Source organism: Podarcis filfolensis, assembly GCF_964270895.1.
Source record: "Podarcis filfolensis genome assembly, chromosome: 5".
NCBI lineage: Eukaryota > Metazoa > Chordata > Lepidosauria > Squamata > Lacertidae > Podarcis > Podarcis filfolensis.
This window is the reverse complement of record NC_139608.1, coordinates 97,391,740-97,410,726: the sequence shown is the minus strand read 5'-3', so window position 1 is coordinate 97,410,726 and position 18,987 is coordinate 97,391,740. Positions and strand designations below refer to the sequence as shown.

The following is an 18,987-nucleotide window of genomic DNA, read 5'->3' as shown; positions in this document are numbered from 1 at the left end:
GTGCAGCCTGTTACACCTTCAGATCCTCTGGTGCTGTGGGAGGTGGAGGCTCCTTTTGCCAGTAAATCTTGTAGGACTCCAGGATTGCCACTCAACAGATAACATATGGAGCTGCATGGGACCACTGGTCCTTCTAACCCTGGGATGGGAAATTTGTGGTCCTCTAGGTGCTAATTCTCATCAGCCCTGGCCAATGGTCAGGGATGATGGGAATTGCAGTCCAAATACAGGCTCCCCATCTCTGACCTAACACAGCACTGTTTACTATGACTGGCTGTGGCTCTCTGGTGTCTCAAAACAGCTGTCAGTCTCAGCACCTGCTGCCTGAGCTTCTTTACCTGGAGATGCTGCAACTGCTCTACCCCTCAGCTATAGTCATTCCTTCCCCCATAGAGACTTGCACTTGCATTATACTGTATATACCTGTATGGCTTTATTGTGTATATCAGACCCTGATCTACAGCAGTATTGGAAACATATGACCATGCAGAGCAGAGGCTTGACAACCATATGTCAGGAGTGCTCTGATGGTGTTTCCTGCTTGGCAGGGGGTTGGACTCGATGGCCCTTGTGGTCTCTTCCAACTCTATGATTCTATGATTCTATGACCAAGTCGAATGGAGAACGGGTGTACATAGCAACCCTCAAGTTCAGCAATAGTTTAGATGGCTGTAGTGGATCTATCTGCTGAGTTATCCATAGAGAGGGGGGTGGAGGGAGAGGGAGGTGTGTGTGTGTGTACTGCAGCACAGTTTATCCATGTCATACCTTTAATATTCTGTTGTCCTGAAGGGGTAAGAAAAAATGAACCTACTGAGGTTCCCTCTGTTGCACAACCAAAAGTTATAAAGAGTTCTGACTTGTATTATAACTAGTCGTACGACATACTGCAACTGGAGGGAGACACACTGTGATTTAAAGCTTCATGTCCCTAACACCTGAACATATTATGAAGTAATATACCTTACAGATGTAAACCAGGTCCAAACTTGTGTGCCATGAGTCACAATCAAGGAGCCTCCAAAATTCATCCCTGTGGGTTTCCTCCAAACTACAAAGGCTTGTGTGCCTTTGGCAGAAGCTCTGTCATCTTGACTAGTTTTTAAATGGTTTAAATTTTGTAGAGTAAATGTGCCCAAAGCAGTGAAAGGGGTGTTAATTCAACAGTGTCTCTGAAGCTTGTGAGTTTAAGTTAGATTTCATTAGACCTACTATTGCTGGACAAAAAGAGCTTACACAAGCACCAGGAGACATACCTCTAATGTTGACTCTTCATGGAGGAATGGACAAGAGAAGGAAATACTATGAGTTTATCTCTGGAACATTTAGGCAAGAAGTAGCTGTAGTAGCAGCGGCAGACTTTATTGTGCAAAGCCTGCTGCTTTACTGCCACACTTACAGCCTCCAGTCGTGTCCCTGTGGGTTTCAGCGTGCTGAAGCCTTCACAGGAGGTAGAACAAAGGATGACATAAATGAGGGGACACATTGGACAGTGACTATGACATTTAATTTATAAATTGCTGGATCAGACAGCGCAGAGTATAAAATCTGGCAAGCTGAAATCTAATGTCCATATAATATAATGTGCAATCAAAGTGTCCTTGAAACAGTAGTTACTTCTTGAGAGTGGCTTTGCCTTCTAGCAGTAAGCATGCTTGCAATTGTAGCTTTATTACTACAATCCAAAACATACTCTCCTTGAAATCAACGGAACACACTTCTGAATGAACACGGCTAAGGTCAGGCTGATAATCGTATCTCTGTTTTCTTTCTTGGTGCTACGTTTTGTGAGGGAGGGCCAGAGGGCACACATAATTATTTTTGCTCTCCTGTATTTGTTAAGACTATCACAACATTTACAGAAAAGATGAGGGATTGAAAGCAGTGACCTTACTTTTTGAATGGGAATTTACTGGAGAGTAATGGTCAAGGGGGGAGCATATTCTTTGTTATTTTGTACATGTCTCTATATGAATAACATTTTTTAATTTGACAGTTTGTGCCAAATATATATGAAGAACAGGATTGAAAATTAACCCCGGGGTCACTTTTCATTGCAGAAATAAACCTACAGTATAGTCTTCCAGGAAGGATGTTGCACAGTCTTAAATAATGTCTCCAAATTTCAGCCACTTAGCATTTACATTTTTTGTTCTCTTAACTACTGCTACTATTAATAACAATAATAATTCCACCCCCTCAATGGAATTCAATGAACTGTGTGCAATGTTAACATATTCTGGTGGTGGAAAATGTCACATTAAACTTTTTAAGCAATAACTGACCCAGGGAAACAGGTAAGCACCCTGCTTCTGACACACACAGATTTGCTTTGGGACACTACCACTTGAGACAAATTTGAATCCAGCCTGGGGTAGAAATATATCCCCTAAAACTGTCTATGCCAGCTCTTTGTTTTTGTGAAAACAAATGCAGGGAAGCAGATTAACATGCTCTTCTCCTGACACGATACATGTGGCTTTGTTTGGGACATTCTACTATCCTAAGTTAAAGATTTCATCTTCTTCTGTGGAAAGGAGAAAACAGCTTATAGCAGTTTTTTTAGATTTCCCAATAAGAACGAAACAGAGGTTTAGATTTAACAAATTGGCTCTGACCTGGAATAATGGATTGGATTGGAAAAATAGAGCGGATCTGAAAGAGAGCTTCCCAATTAATACAGATACAAGGTGAATCTTGTGGTTGCCGCACGTCCCTAATACAAATATGCTCCCAGAGACTGGATTCTTTGCTTCATTTATGCTTACATTACCTCTCATTTGTACTCCCATTACTAGTGTGACAGAACTGAAAATTCTTGTCACCTTCTTCGGCTTTCTCATCATGCTAGTTTATTAATACATGAGGGCTGAGGAAAAAGGCAGCACAGACCACAGAGAATCTTGGTAATGGGATGGCTTGGATGCAGACACAGCAGGCATAGCTTCAGAAGATTAGAAATGAAAATGCTTGCAATTAGAAATTCTGAAGCCACTGTTCTCCAGGAACTCAGGATGGAGTTTAAGTACACAGATTAAGCTAGAAGGTGAGAAAATAATTAAGTTGAGCCAAGTGTTTCACCATAACACTGTCTCTGGTATCAGACCATAAGATCAATCCTCATTTTGAATTCTAGAGGGACAGCCAGTGAGTCACAAAGTCTTCAGCGCCACAGCAGGGAGTCCTGCATTCACTATCCAGTACTTCCAAAAGTTCAAAGTACTTTACATACGTTTTATCATCTTGTAATTCTTAGAAGGATCCTGTAAGATAGCCCATTGATATTATCCCCATGTTGCTGGTTGGGGGCGAGTGAAAGACAGTAGCTAGCCAAAGCTGCAATCCTAACTCTGCCTACCTGAGGGTTTGCACCATTGCTTTCAATATGATGTACTTCTGAGTAGACATGGTTAGGCTCGCTAGCAAGTGTACCAGCTGAGTCAGTGGAGTAGGCTGGTGTGTCTCATGTCTCCACCTGATGCAGCCAGGTGGAATGGTTGTAGGTGGATGAATGGGGCCCAATGGCAATTGGTTCTGGCTGAACAGATGAATCAGGGCTTGCTGTCTCACCTCTTCCTTTGATGTAGCCAGGTGGAATGTTTAGCCATTCAGACAGGGCTGGCCCAATACATTTTGGCACCTACGGTGAGCCACAAAATGCCCCTCTCCCCAGGAACATGGGGGGAACAAGGGTGGGAGGAGACCAGCAGTATCTTCTGTTCACCAAGAGGCTGTTGTAGAGGCAGAAGGAGGTGGGCTGCCAAGGAGGCAGTGTGCCACAGCCATTGCTGCCACTGCATTCCTTGGAAGACGGATCTGCTTCCCAAGGTGGTCACCTCACCTTGCCTCAGGGTGGGCTGGCCCTGCCTGCATTCAGATATTCTGAGACTTAATAATTCCTTGAAGATATTCAGATATTCCAGGCCTGACTCCCAGGTTAACACAAAATAATGGACAGGGTGCACATTATTCTTGCTCTGATAATACAGCCAAAAGAGGATTCCTGATGCTGTAGAATTACAGAATTGTAGAGTTGGAAGGGCCGCTGAGTGTCATCTAGTCCAATCGCCTGCAATACAGGAATCTCAGCTTCTTGAAACCAAGCGAGTTGATACCCCCATCCATACTTTAAATAAATGAACATATTTTTGATGTGGAAGTAGGAAAGAACTATAGCAGAGTCTTCAGCTTTTAGCTAAACAAGGAATGCAGTGTGGGCTAGCTTGCTGACGTTAGGCTGAGGTGATGGTGCCTGCTTCTGCTATGTGGTCAAATGTAGTTGAAAGAGGCAATTCTTCCTTCTATACACTGCATCCATCTAAACCAGCGGATCAGGGTTGCCTTGGAAACAGAAAATACCTCTTGGGCTTGGGTTTCATGGCTAATCCAGAAGACCTCAAGCTTTCCCCAAGTGAGTTGACACAGATGTTATCAACATGTCACAGTGGGGGTTACCAACTGACCAGCAAAATTAGTTGACCTGCTCATGTGCTTTTAATAGATTGATGAAAAGCTAGCAGTAAGGCCTGCATCAAAAGAGAATAGTAATTTTTAAAGGATAGCACTTCGATATGACCTTCAGTAATATTTTTGGGCCGAAATATTTTTCCAGTTGCTAGAAAAGCAACCTTTACATTTCAACAATCAACACAAAGGAAAAGTGAAAAGCTTTAGCCTTAATAACATGGGGTTTCAAGGGATCATTTCTTTTTCACTTCTAAAAACTCTGAAATACACTGTAATAGAGAACTTGTAATTGTAATTTTTGTGGTAGTGGTGGCTAATATTTGGGTGCCCAGCACAAAGGAGCTAGACAGAAAGGTCTTTGGCTGCCGTTGCCTGTACTACTGAGATCCTTGGGGTGAGTGGGGGTGAGGTCCAGGGCAAAAAGAAGACACCCTAGGCAAAGAGAAATACAAGAACAATTGGAACATGGTGCAGTCTAGAAGACTGAGGGGAAGGAGGTCTGAGACTGGAAGGAATAGTGGGAGGGAAAGTGAAGCATATATGGTCAGGAGCTCTTGTGAAAAAAATCAGGTGAAATTTACCTGTTAATGTGGGGAAGAAACCCAATCAAAATCTTATCCACAGATCTCTAGTATAATGTAAAAATTTAGACATAGAAGAATATGTCAGACTGCTTTTAATAGTGATTAAAATGTGCAGATGTGCATAACTCATTAAAATTCATGTTCATGATAAAACATTTGTGTACTTTTTATTTGCAAAAGCAACTCTTCTGTATATTAGCTTGCGCTAGTTTTCTTTCAAAGACCATAATTGGCATCATTAGAAATATTGATTTTAGGTTTCAAATGAAACAAGTTAACTGTAAAGAGTGCCTACAGGCAAAAAGAATAATCAATCCACAATTGGTTTTCTCAGCATGGATATATCTGTGGAGCCACTCTAGAGGGAACATGATACAAACATGTGCAATTATGGATGGCACTGGGTGGACAACTTTTTCCTAGATTCCTTCTTCTAGATCTCTGGGTGACGGACCCAGTAACATTGCACAGTGATAGATTCAATTTTTTAAAAAGTGAGGATGTCCACTGGCTTGGATGACTTTAACAATGCAATCCTGTACCCTTTGAGTTCAATGAAGCTTTCTCCCCAGTAAGCTTGCATTGCTTTAATTAAACAAAGCTCAGTCAAAGGTCTATAGATATGTGTTAGCATTCATTATTGCTAGTATTATTTATTACTGTTAACCGTGATAACCAAATGAAACTTCATGTTAAGAGTCAGTGTGTCTGTAAATTGCAGTTGCTGAGGACTAACAACTTGTTTCATCCATGGGCTTTTAGAGTTCCTGGCTGGGCGTTACTGGAGGCTGGGTTCTGGATGAGATGGCCCCTTGTTCTGATGCTCTTCTTAAGCTTGTATGATCATAGTAACACCTTATGTATGATCAGGTAAACACCTTAAAACACAGGCAGAAATGCTTGTGCTAACAGAACGACTCGAAGAGTGTGACACTGAATTCCTCCCATTTTGGATTTGAAGAACCTGTGGGTGTAATTGAACAATAGGGCACCATGACCCCTTTTAGTTGGAAACAGAAGTAAAATGGATGGTGCTTTGTATCTGAAATGAGACACAGAAATTTAACAGTTATTTCCTATTATTAGCGTATATGTTGCGCAGGAACTTGTAGCAGTACTGGAGCTTTGCATGAGCATAACTTTTCATTTTGTCAGCAATTTCCAAAGGAAAGGAACTATAGATCTCTACAACAGAATAAATGGCCTTGAGGTTTTTTCAGGTTGGTTTCTTTTTTTAAAAAAAGCAAAAGCTGCTCAACACGAGGTCACTTAATTAGCACATTGATTACTAAATTCTTCTTTTATAGCTGCTGCACAGCAATATGCTTCTTTCACATAATGCCTTTGAAAAGTTCAGTTGATGGCAGTTCTCTGTAATACTTACAAAGAAAGGGAGAGGGGGAAGACTCAATGTTACTACACTTCTCCCTGGAGAGAATGCCCAATCAGTTCATTCCAGCGCTTGGGAAGGAAACACACACACACACACACGGATTCTTTCAGTGTTGCTAAAAGAAACATTTTATCTGTATTTAGCAGCACCCCAGGGTTGTGTTTAACTTAAAAAAAACCAAGCTGTGTATGTGTGTGCGTGCATGTGTATTTTCTCTCTTCAACATGTTACACGCTTCTAGTAAAAAAGAAAAAAAGAGAAATGTGCTGTTCCATTTTTAAACTGTAGAAGAGAACAGAACATTTAGTGCCACTTAACTCTGAGTGTCTGTGTGCAGCAGCATGAGCGCCATGCTGGAGCGGCTGCTAGGGTCTGAAATAACCACAAAGATTGAATTAAACCTGAACAAAAGTTGAGTGAGAGCTATTGCCAAGGTTTGTACAATGCATTCTGTTGGCAGAGTTAGTGCATACAGTGAACATTGGGGGTGGCCAAATTCTACATGCAAAGGAAGCCACTCTATTGACTGTGATTCAGGACCTGGAAACATATCTGACTCATGGGTCAGATTCCATCACAAAGTGGGCATCATCCAGCACAAAGGACTTCAACTGCTGGGGTGCATAAATAGAATCATAGCATGGTTGCAGTGGCGTAGCGTGGGTTGTCAGCACCCGGGGCAAGACAAGTAATTTGCGCCCCCTAACCCGTGGATTTGCGCCCCCTAACCCTAACCCCCAGATGTTGCGCCCGGTGCGGCCAACCCTCCCTGCACCCCCCACGCTAGGCCATTGCATGGTTGATCTTGAAGAGACCATCTAGTCCAACCTCCTGCAATGCAGGAATCTCAACTAAGGCATCCATGACAGATGTCCACCCAACCTCTGCTTTAAAACCTCAGGCTTAGCATATGAGATGCAAAATTAAAAGAAAATGCGGGTGGGAAGCAGATATAGCATTTACATGGTGTGGAGTATCACTTCTTTCTAACAACTGGAAATCTTTTACCCAAGTGAGGTCAGACTTTTTAACCAGAATCTAATGAAAATTGGGGGTTTGCCAGAGGCAAGATAAGCTTTCATCAGATTTCTGTCACATTCCAGAGGGTTGGTACTTCCCTATGGGAATGTTGGTTTGACTTTGGGTGCTTCCCCCCCCCCTTTTAAACGGAATGATCTTTTTACACAGAGACCATAGGCGCTGACTCCTAGGGGCTGAGACAGTTTTGGGCGCCCCAAAAAATATTTTTTGAGGGGGCTGGGCCCCCTCCATTTTCAGAGGGCATTTGGCTCTGCCCCTGGCTCCTCACAAAATTGCATGTGCAACTTCAGGGTGTTGCGTGACATCCCATCAGCCCCTCCCAATTCCTCTGGAGAAGCTAGCACCTCTGATAGACACAATGTGATGGACAGGTTTTTGAAACACTTAACTGTGAAAAGAATAAGAAAAATGTAAATGTTATAAGTCACAAACTTTTGTGGCATGTCTAAAAATCAGGACTATTACACCCTGGTGCATACATTTGATGTTTGAGCAAATCTGTGCACAGTGTTTTTCCATATGAGGAAACATTTGTACTGAAAGGGTCTTCACATCAGATAAAATGCTTTACAAAAATGCCTGTGTGAGATTGTCTCTGTGTGAAGGCTTAAAATCCCTTAAAAACAAATGCGTCTGAATTAAAAAGTCAACTTTCAAAACAAGCTAAGATAGGACAGTTGGCCAGCATAGGTGCTCAAGAGAAATCTTGTTTGGACCCTGGAAGCTCTAACAAATTTTAATTGAGCTGAGGGTAATAGAAACTTGCGCAAAAAGCAAAATTATTTAAAACTGTGGGAAACAGAGAGGCTCTACATTTGAATAGTGCATCTGTTTTTGGATTTAGTAGGTAACAATGCCTGAGCGCAAATGCAAAACTCTTAACTACCCGATGGCACCAGCTTTATTATGGAGCACTTTTGAAGAAGTCAGGTTCTGCAGCAGTGTTCACTTCTAGGCCCTGAGCCCATTGTTTAAAGGAGGCAGCAGTCACAGAATGTAGAAACTGCCTCTCATTGAACTGGAGCAAAGAGCAAGAAACAAATAGGAGAGATTTTATGAAAAATACCCCCCCTTACTTGTATATATGCATTGCATTTTTTTGTTTTGTGTTAATAGCTTGTGTTTTTATATTGTAGCCAGCCCTGGGATCTTCAGATGAAGGGCAGTACAGTGGTACCTTGGTTCCCGAATGGCTTGGCTCCTGAACAAATTGGCTACCGAATGTCACAAACCCGGAAGTAAGTGTTCCGGTTTGCGAACTTTTTTTGGAAGCCGAAAGTCCGTTTCAGCTGTCGGCATTGTTTCCAGGGCCAATCAGCCAATCAGAAGCCATGCCTTGATTTGCAAACGTTTTGGAAGTTGAATGGACTTGCAGAACGGATTGAGTTCGGGAACCAAGGTACCACTGTATAGAAATTTAACAACAACAACAACATTGCACTGTGCCACTTGTGAATGCTGATCAGAAACTTCTGGAAACTATTCTAAAATGTGTCATTCTTTTAGATGTATATGCTTATTAGTCAGGGTTACATGAATGAGCATTATGTACCCTTCTGATATTTGCATTTTCATATTTTAAACATTTCCCCCAAAACCATTTTTATTCTCATAATTTAATCTCTTTGCACTAAACCATCTTTGTTCTTGCAAGCGAAAGGAATGTGCATGAGCATAACTTAATTGTTGCTTAAACTCTAACACTACCAGCTCTATGGTTCAGTACAAACAGTGAGTGAAACATTCATACTTGAAAATATACAGGGCATTTAGTCAAATTGATTATGTTGATAAGATGGCAGTACAAATGGAATAAGCGAATGGCTCAAATAAATAGATGGATTTCCTGTGGAAATCTGGTTGAGGCTCTGAAAACTTAATTTTCTGTGGAATTCCTCCTGCAGGTTTCAAACATAACTACCTACATATAAAACTTTATTTATTTATTTATTTATTTATTTATTTATTTATTTATTTATTATTAGCAGATTTTGGTATAATGAGCATAGAAATCAAACTACTTAATTCACATACTGGGAATTATATGTGCTTTCACAAGAAGGACATAAATGTGGCCTTTCAAACTTTGGGATTAGCTGAGTCTGAAATACTTTAGGCCCATTGACATGCTTTGCTACCATTATTCATCATAACTAAGAGATATTAATAACGCCCCTTGGCTAATCTTCAGATTATGGAACACAGAATAGTCCTGATTCTTCAGCGGCTAATGGCAAAAGTTGGAATTGACTTAGGTAAAGATGCTGCCCTTAGAGCAAACATGAGGTCAGTGGAAGACTTTAATTGCCTCTAGCAACGGAGTTCGGCAGAAGTCCATCATTTCCATTTTTCCTGGAAATGAGTTTAATTTGTCTAAGTAGCAGAGGGAATATTGGCTTTAACAATCAGGTTGGCATTGTACCAGAGTAAATAGTATGCAGGGAGTGCACCAGAGAATTTGGGGGGAAAGGATCACAAATGGAAATTGTGGCTGTGGTGCATGAAAGCTTCTGTCTTACTTAATGTTGTGCTCATTTATCATCATTTGACTCACAACACAACTGTGCAGAAAGGGCTACCTGCTTTAGATTTGCTGACTCCTTGAATGGGAGACTCTGGGGGGATTCCATCTAAAGCGCAGCAACAAGGGAATTGGGAACTTACTTAAGCTCTGTTGCTTTCAGTGGTGCATAAAGCTAGCTTTGCTTAGACTGGGGCCCAGATCTTCACAAAAGATAAGTCTGACCAGGATGTTATCAGCCCTCCACCTCAGGTCCTCAAAAGGTATACTTCTGATATTGTTTCTCTTATTTTGCCCCCTTGTTTTTGCAAGAATAAGGTGCCGTTATCAATGGTGTATATGTTTTTCATATTATTGCTTTGTTTTCATATTCTTTCAACTACATCCACTTTTACATGTATGTCCTTATGTTTTTGATACTCTGTTTCATTGGGGGGGCTTGTAGAAGTAATACACCCCACTTCCTGTTTATTTTTAAATATCCATCCTGTGTTTCCATGTTTAATATGGCTCCAGTTTTAATATGCTCAGTTTTCAATAGGGTGTTGAGGACAGAGGTGCCAACTTGCGAGGGAGTTTTGGGGGGTGGGGTAGCCGACAGTGCGCATGATGCCAGGAGTGTGGTGTCAGGGTGTTGGGAGGAGCAGAATGTGGCAACACTGCAGCTTCGATGCCCAACGGCTCCTCCTCCTCCTGCCGCCATCACTGGCTGGGGGCTGCCATGCCACTCTTGGCTCTGCTCTTGGCCTCCTCTACCCCCTGATTTTTTCAGACATTGGGGGCCCCCAAAGCACTCAGCCCCCAGGAGTTGGCATCCCTGGTTGAGGAAAAGATTTTTTTCATACGTGTTAGCAGTGGCGTAGCGTGGGTTGTCAGCACCCGGGGCAAGGCAAGTAATTTGCGCCCCCTAACCCGGGGCAAGGCAAGTAATTTGTGCCCCCTAACCCCTAACCTGCTGCCGCTGCCAGCTTCTTCTTGCTGCTGCCTGGGCTGGTCTGGTGTGGTTCTCTCCCGCGCTCAGTGCTGCGCTGGGCGGCCGCTGCACTGTCCCTCCCCCAGATAGTCCCTCGCTCTCTCTCCGCACCACACGCCTGGCACCCACCCCCTCCACAGTGGGCAGCGACCCGGCGGCTCGGATCGGATTCGCACAGCCAGCACTGCAGTGAGAGAGAGTGAGTGAGCCAGGTAGGGGCAGAGAGCTGCGAGTGCGAGCGCGCCCCCCCCCAGATGTTGCGCCCGGTGCGGCCGCCCCCCCCTGCACCCCCCACGCTACGCCACTGCGTGTTAGAAAGTAAAGCTGGGAGTGGAAGGTCAAACAAAAGGGTTCTCTTTCTCCTTCCATCAACAATAAACTGTTCTATTGCTAGGATGTCTACAATAGTGCTGGCTTGAGTTCAAAATGCACTTCACTCTGTGAGAGGGGCAACAGTTCCAGGAGGAATAAAAAAAGAGGAAATGCATACATTCTCCCACCTCAAACAGTGACATATCAAGTTGGCTGTGCATTAGCAGAGTATTATGTTTGTCCATCACAACTTGACTATAAATTCTCCTTGACTTAAGCTGCTTTCATTGTAACAGAAAGGGAAAGCTGGAGATCAAAGGGTCAGTAGCTTGCACAGAACAGTAAGTGAGTGATTTCTGCGTGGAACAGGAAACCAGGAAGTCTCTTATGTTTCTATATCTGTTGCTAACTGCTCCAGTGACCTTGAGCAAGTAATTTATACTCAAATAACTCATCTACAACTTCAGTTAGGTCTTAATTGAGAGCACAGAAGATTCAAGAGACACCTGTGTTAGGTTTGCAGTTTCTGGTATATTCTGGCATAAAACCATATTCTGGTTTTACTGGTAACACAGATAGCCCAAGAACTACTTTTGCTACTAACTGCCCGTGAATGCAGCAGGTGGTGCCAATGACCTGCCATATTCTGTTAGCTCCTGCTGTTGACCCACCAGTTTTTATGCTGACCTACAAGATTCTGACCTCCTCCCTGCCTGACTTGTCAGGTTCCATCCAGGCTCCACCTGCAATCCTCTGTGTTCTAACCTAGTACCACTTTCTCCCACCATAGTTTCTCTGCCATAGTTTAGGGCAGGGGCAAAGTATATTTCTAAGTGGGTGAGAAAAAACAGCAACATCTGTTAATGACAGTTCAGAAATGTGGGGAACAAGTGGGGGCAAACTCCTTGTTTGTGGGGGGGGGGTGCATGCCCCCACCCCCTGGTACCACCTGGGCATGGTTCTGTCCCATGGCTCATCATGGATAACTGCAGTTTCTTCTAGCCCTTGATCAGTACAGAATAGCCTTGATTGGAAAAAAGAATAAGATTGAATCGAAAATGTAAACTGCTATTGCGTGCCCTAGAAACTTTATAATATTTGGAACAGTGTGCTAGACCATGTGCAGAATATAGAAGTGGCACAGGTGCCCTTCAGATTTACCTGCATTCATGTGGGAGTGGCTTTTCTGTGAGCAAATCTCAAGTGACAGGAGAAGTCCATATGATGCAAGTTTGCGGGCAGCCCTGAGAGGCTGATTGTTTGCACCCTGATAGTAAAGATCCATGCAGTCTGCCCTGCGTACATGATTACTTCTTTTGGACGCAGACACAGTCTGAAGGACATATCCCAACTGCTGCAAACAAACTGCTGTAAAATGCCATATCATAACTTATAGCTGGTCACTCATCATAGCATAATTTCTAAAATTAATATACCACCATTATACAGTTAAGCAAGATGAAATCAGTAATAGCGCTGAAGGGAAAGGGTATATTTTTCATTTGAAGCTTTCACTGGAATGTGTCTGGCAGATCTCCCTTGAGAGGGATTTCCACACAGGTATTGCCACCGAAAAATTGCTGTGGTGGTGAGTAGAGTCTCTTCAGATTATACAGACTCACCTGATCCACAGAATTATGGGCTGTATTCAACTAATCTGTTCAGCTCATGGAAGCCGGAGCAAGGTCACCCTCTAAGCGCCATGGGGCTTTTCCTCTCTCTCTCATGTGACCCCCATGCCTCCCCTAAATTTGCTCTGGAGGGTCAGGAGGACCCAGTAAACAGTACAAGTTGAAGGAGGGGGGAGAACATTCCATTGGGCAAGCAGAAATCCTTGCGCTCATGGACGACCTGCTTAGCACCACGTTGAATTCCACCCCATGTTCCAATCGAATGCTAATGTGAAGATTGTAACATGATTATCTTTTAGAGTTCATGTTTCTCCAAATTTGCCATGGCAGTTCTTAGCAAAAAAATTAATAATACCAAGAATACATACTTTAAAAAAACACCAAATAGTATTTAAAATGTTTGTTTGGGGATAAAATATGCTTAGGAATGCATACATTGAGATTTAAACAGATATTTAAATAATGTATTTTGTGTTTAAATATGAATCTTCATGTGGATTTCTTAAAAAAACACAATAAAATCAAAGATTAATTTGGAAATAGGGCAGAATAGACTTATGAATGAACACATGGACCAGAAATAGACCTGATCTATCCATCCTTAATTACAGCAATGACTTTCAAAGCACTAAGTATAGACTAGGGATGGAAGAAAAAAATGATTCAGTTTGCATTTAAAAGTGAGTTTACTTACTTAAATCACGCTTTTTGAAATGATATGCTATCTGAAACGCATTTGCCTTTGAAAATATCATTTCTCTGAATTTTGCAATGTGGTTCTCCGGTCAAGTAATGTGTACAAAAATGCAGAGTAAAGTCTGCATATAAGTGCACATATTAGTGAAAATAACATGCAAAAGTGCAACAAATATCAAGGGAAATCACTTGACAAAAGTGTGTATGTTGTTAGAAAATTCATACTACACTGCTGATGACTTTTCATGAGGACTTTAAAAAAACACAAACTGATGTGGATATCTGGAGAAGTGAACATAAGATGGAAAATGATAAACTGAGAGAAACCAAAATATACATATTAATGCATCAATTGTGTGGACTGGTGGTAGCACTGGACTTTAATTAATTTCAGCAGGAGCAGAAACGGCCTGTTCTGTTCTTCTCTGCCTTCCTTGTGAATTGGTCAGAATGCACCTTTATTGGGTACAGAGGCGCGGGCTATTTGTTTCAATCTACAACTGTGGGTTATATTGTATTTGCATCAGAGTCTCTGTGAAATCTCCTTATTATGATTCGCTTTCTGCTAATCAAAGTGTCTCCTTTCCCTTCACTTGCTCTTAGGTTTTATTCCTTGTATCAAAAGGCACAAAGACAAACTTTGGGATGAGAGGCAGAGAGTTTGCAAAGCCATTTTGTCAAAGAGCAAATACCTCCTCTTGAATGCTTGATTTAATGCCGCAGGCATGCTTCCCTTCTGACTCAGCTCTTTGTTATGACTAACTGTTCAGTGGATATAGATTTTGTGTAACTGTGGATAGGTTTTTTATGTATACACCATTAGTTAATGTAATGAGTTAATTTTACACCAGGCATAAAATAAAAAAAAGCTCAAGAGCACGAGTGCAAATGTGCTGTTGGTACATTAGAAATACACCCACTTCAGTCATTGTGTGTTTGCTGATTAGCAGGGAACAGAATTAGAGTCAAATTGCATTTTATTTTTTCAGCTAAAGATATAAAAAGTAGTAGAAGTTAACTAATTAGTTCCCATTCCCATTTACAATGGCATCTTTAAATTGATGGATGTCTTTTTTTCTTTTTGAATTTTTATTAAATAAATTGATGTATGTCTCAACCCTGCAATAAGCAAGGAAGCGGCAACTGAGCTCAGAGGGTGAAGTTTCCATAGAACATCCTATTTTGAAGATCCAAAATGCATGTGCTTGAGTTCATCGCTCAACAGAGCTCCAAACAAAGTAAGAGACTAAAAGCACTTTAGAAAAGCACTGGACTAAGCGTTAATAAATATTGGCTACTGATGCTGATATTGTCCTTTAGAGCCGCTGTTTATTTTTTGTTCTGTTCTATTAAATTTGTATACTCCTCTTCATCCATAGATCTCAGGTCAGTTTGCAGCATAAAAATACATAATAAGAACAAGAACAAAACAAAGCAATACTCTTATAGCATTCTTTTCTTGCTCTTTGTTTTGTTACTGAGCATTTACGAGGGGAAAAAAATCTCTAATGTGTCATTTTATCACACACACACCCTGGTATTTATATGACCTCTACCATTGTCCCATCCCAGGGCTTTCTAAGACAAATAAAAAAGCAGACGCCCCAAGAAAACGTTTTTTCCCCACCTCTGCCCATTCAGATGCACATAAAAATTCCAGAGAGTTCCAGGATTATTTCATTTGTCTGCAATATTGCTCTTCATTGCTGTCTTTGGGAGGAGAGCCGCTTGGTGTCCTTCACACTGCTTAGCCTTTGGGCTGATGCTCCCATTGTTGTCCTGAAGTGGACCATTCTTTTCTCCCTCTGTCTTCTGCATTCCACACTTATTTACTGCTCATCCCTTTCTTTTCTTTTTTCTTTTCTGTGTGGCCTCCATTGCAATGGCTTACTAAAGCTTCAGTTCCACATGGCCCTCCATTAGTCACCTCTTTTGTTCATTATAATGTCTCCCCACCACAGACTGATAATTTTCCTCTTTTTTTTCTTTAAAAAAATTCAGCCCTTGGTTTTGCTCGGTATTCTCTTATTCCCATGTTTTCTGCTGTCATTTTATAAAAATGAGAATGTATACTTGAGACGGACAGACATAATACATACATCAAAATTTTGTACAAATTTTGTATTAGGCTACTGGAAATCTTTGCCACTATCGTTGCCTTAAGTGTAAGCTAGACATGACCTTAAACTTGTGTGGGGAAAGGTTTCTCGTCCTTTCCTTCTGATGGAAATTGCCCTCTCATGCCTCAAGCTGCTATTTGGTACAGGAGGGAAGATGCCATTTGCACTTACGGAAGCTCTTCACCCATGTAAAGTAGCAGTTGGGGCAGGGGCAATTTCCATGACATCCCTCCGCCTCCGCCACCATGCTCAATCCTGCTTGGGCCAGAGTGTCTGCTTCTTACTGCAACAACAGATGCACACAATGCCAAGCAATGAATGTCAAGGCCGTGCGTCTTTTGGCCTTTATACAGAGTTCTGCAAGGTTCCCAGGTGGACATCTTGCTAGCCCTGCTGCTGAGGATTCTTTTTAATTAACAGGTCTCAAGTAATGAACCTGAGGCCTTCTGCATTCACTGGGCTATGGCTGTTTCCCACATATCTAAAAGGGCAGGCCATGAGGCCTCCTTGAAAAAGAAAGACATTCCAACTATTTCTGTTCAGGAATTGGGATGTCCCATACATACATGTCTACATACATACTTTCCCCATGGAAACCAACGTGCCTAAATGTGGTTCCCTAGGCTGTGCTGGTTGTAACTTGCTAATAATTGACTGCCCAAAGACAATTTAACATGTAAGTCACTAAATGATAATGCATAATGGATTTACAGAAACCAGGAATGAAGTGTCAGAACTGAATCTGAAAGGAAATTGAGGATCTCTGTTGAGAAGGGAATAAATAGTCCATTTCAGGCTCGTTTGGTTGAAACGTCTTGTCCACCTCAATGAAGTGGACCTAGATGGCTTGTTGACGCCACAGGTCTTATGCTGAATAGTCACGGCAGCACACCTCTCCCTGCCCCATGGACCAAAAACCAGGGGCCAATGTGTAAAAGTAAAAATGGTACATACAGTGGACTTTATTATGTACAGAGTTTGTAGTTTAGATGTACACTGGTTGTATGTGTGTAGGCCTCATGCAAATCAATTGTGATTGGATTTAAGGTTCATGGAAAGGATAGAGACACACATCTTTATAAGGATTCTTTTCTTCCCCTCCCCCTTCCTCTATTTTCTCAGCTCTAGCTCCATATCCACACTTTATTACTATGTCATATCCACATTTATTTCACTACTTTTAACAGTCATGTTAAAGGGGCTGGGAATTTTAGCTCCGAGAGGTTAGCACCCTTAACAAACTACACTTCCTGGGATTCTCCAGGACTATTAAAGCAGCATGATAATGCTTTAAATGTATGCTATGGATGTTACCATAGACATTGTTAAAAACTCAGCTCGTGATATTCTCAGAAGCCAGAGATTCCACTTGAGTTGCATCTTTATTCCAGAGCAAAGAGGGAACCATGGCTCCATGACAGAGCAGATGCATTGCATCTCCATGTTAAGTCCCCAAGATCGTCAGGTAGTCGGATGGCAGGGTTAGGAAGGAGGCCTACCTAAGGCCGTGGAAGGCAGCTCCCCATCAGAGAATACAGTCCTAGGATGGATAGACTGATGATCTGATTCAGGAAGCTCCATAGATGTGTCTCACACTATAAAGCATAATCCAAATCCCCTTACTTCCATAAAATGGCAGAAACTGCCCTTAATTTTAAAGTTAGGGCATCTCAGAATTTCCAGTTTGTTTCTTCTTCTTCTTCTTCTGTTCGTATTATGTCCAGAGGCCTCTTTTCTCCACTCCCCCCCCCCCCGCCCCAAGGAAATGGATATCCACACAGTGTAAAATGCGCAAGGGCAGCCATCTGCCTCTCAAAGGGCATGTGCATTTTTATCTAACTTGTGCCAGCTGGCAAGAGTCCCTAAAGGCACAGATTTAGATGTCCTGATACAAATTTAGAAGCTTTAGACACCCAGGCTCCACTGCCTTTTCTTTTCTGTAAGAACCATGTTAAAGTTGAATGATGGTATTGTGAAGTCCCTTGGAAAAACAATATGACTTTTCACATTCAAGAATGGCCCACACTGGAAATGGCAATGGTTGCTTTCTAACACTCTGTTTTGTTTTAGTGATCTGTTTATGCAGCACACTATAGGAAGGTCTCTGCATACCTGGTGCATGAAAATTACCAGACGTTTCTTCTTTCTTTTGAGAGTAGGACTGAGAATAAAATTCTCACCACTCTTTGCAAACATTTTTGAGGCTGTTGAACAACATTTTGTCTTTTTGACGAAGTTTTGGTCTCCTTGTGAAAATGTTAGTTTATTCATTTAAACTGCCATCCTGTGCCCTCAACTGCCCTCATTTGCTCTGAGTGGCATTTTTGGCATCACCACTCATGTGAGGAGCTCATGGGTGTCCTGGATGGAGCCCCGTAGATGGGAGGAGGAAATGGCAGCGAGGAAGCAGCACCCAGAGAAAACAGTGGCACTGAGCAGAACCACAAAAAGATTAAAAAGATGAATACTGATACAGTTGGAATAGTTGTTAGGATAAATTTCTAACCCCAAAAAGTGGCAGTTTCTGTTCAAATAGAAACTTTAGAAGACTTGGTGCAGTCTTGTTTCAAAAGTAACTAAGCATTTCTTAGGGAAATCCTTCAGCCAGCTAAGGCAATCCTTTCCCTTGAGGAAAACACAATCTTTTCGCTTCTTTCTTCTTTCTAGACTCTCCAAAGAGCTGAAGGTTGTCTCCCTTGGGAGGCTAACATCCATTCAGCACTACATTTGTCCATTTCAGAAAGATTCTGTCTTGGTTGAAAGAGAGTTTGCTTGGTTTATTGTGCTGTCAGATCTTGGCACTCTCTATCCATGTAGATATGCATTTGCAAATTCAATTTTAGGGGGAGAGAGGGAGCATGGAAGGATGATCAAGTCTTGGGGGTGGGGGAAAGAATCAGCAGATAGCATATTTGAAATTAGATTTTCAAAATTACTGTTTATTTTTAAAAAGGTCTCAGGGTCTTAAGGGGGATGTTGATCAGTAGGGAGAGCACTTGAAATTAGATTTCATAAATTACAGTATTTTTTTTAATGCATGTAGCAAGGCATCTATCCCTCCTTGTATCACTCAATAAAAGAGGGTAGCACACTCGGAAGCAGAAAATATATAAGCCCCCAAGTTCACGTTTGGGCTGGAAACATATTAAAATGTAAACTTTAATGGAATTCATGCAGGGGTGAAGAATGATTCAAAGAGGCGATGAGCATGTGCTTTCAGAAAAACAAAGAGAGGAGGAATATTAAGAA

General features: G+C 41.8%; 1 protein-coding gene across 9 annotated transcripts in view; it reads left to right on the top strand.

The window, feature by feature from the left end:
• The window catches only part of PHF21B (PHD finger protein 21B), a 176,860-nt gene that overhangs the window by 79,450 nt on the left and 78,423 nt on the right, over positions 1 to 18,987 (top strand). The gene's annotated exons all lie outside the window — the stretch shown is intronic.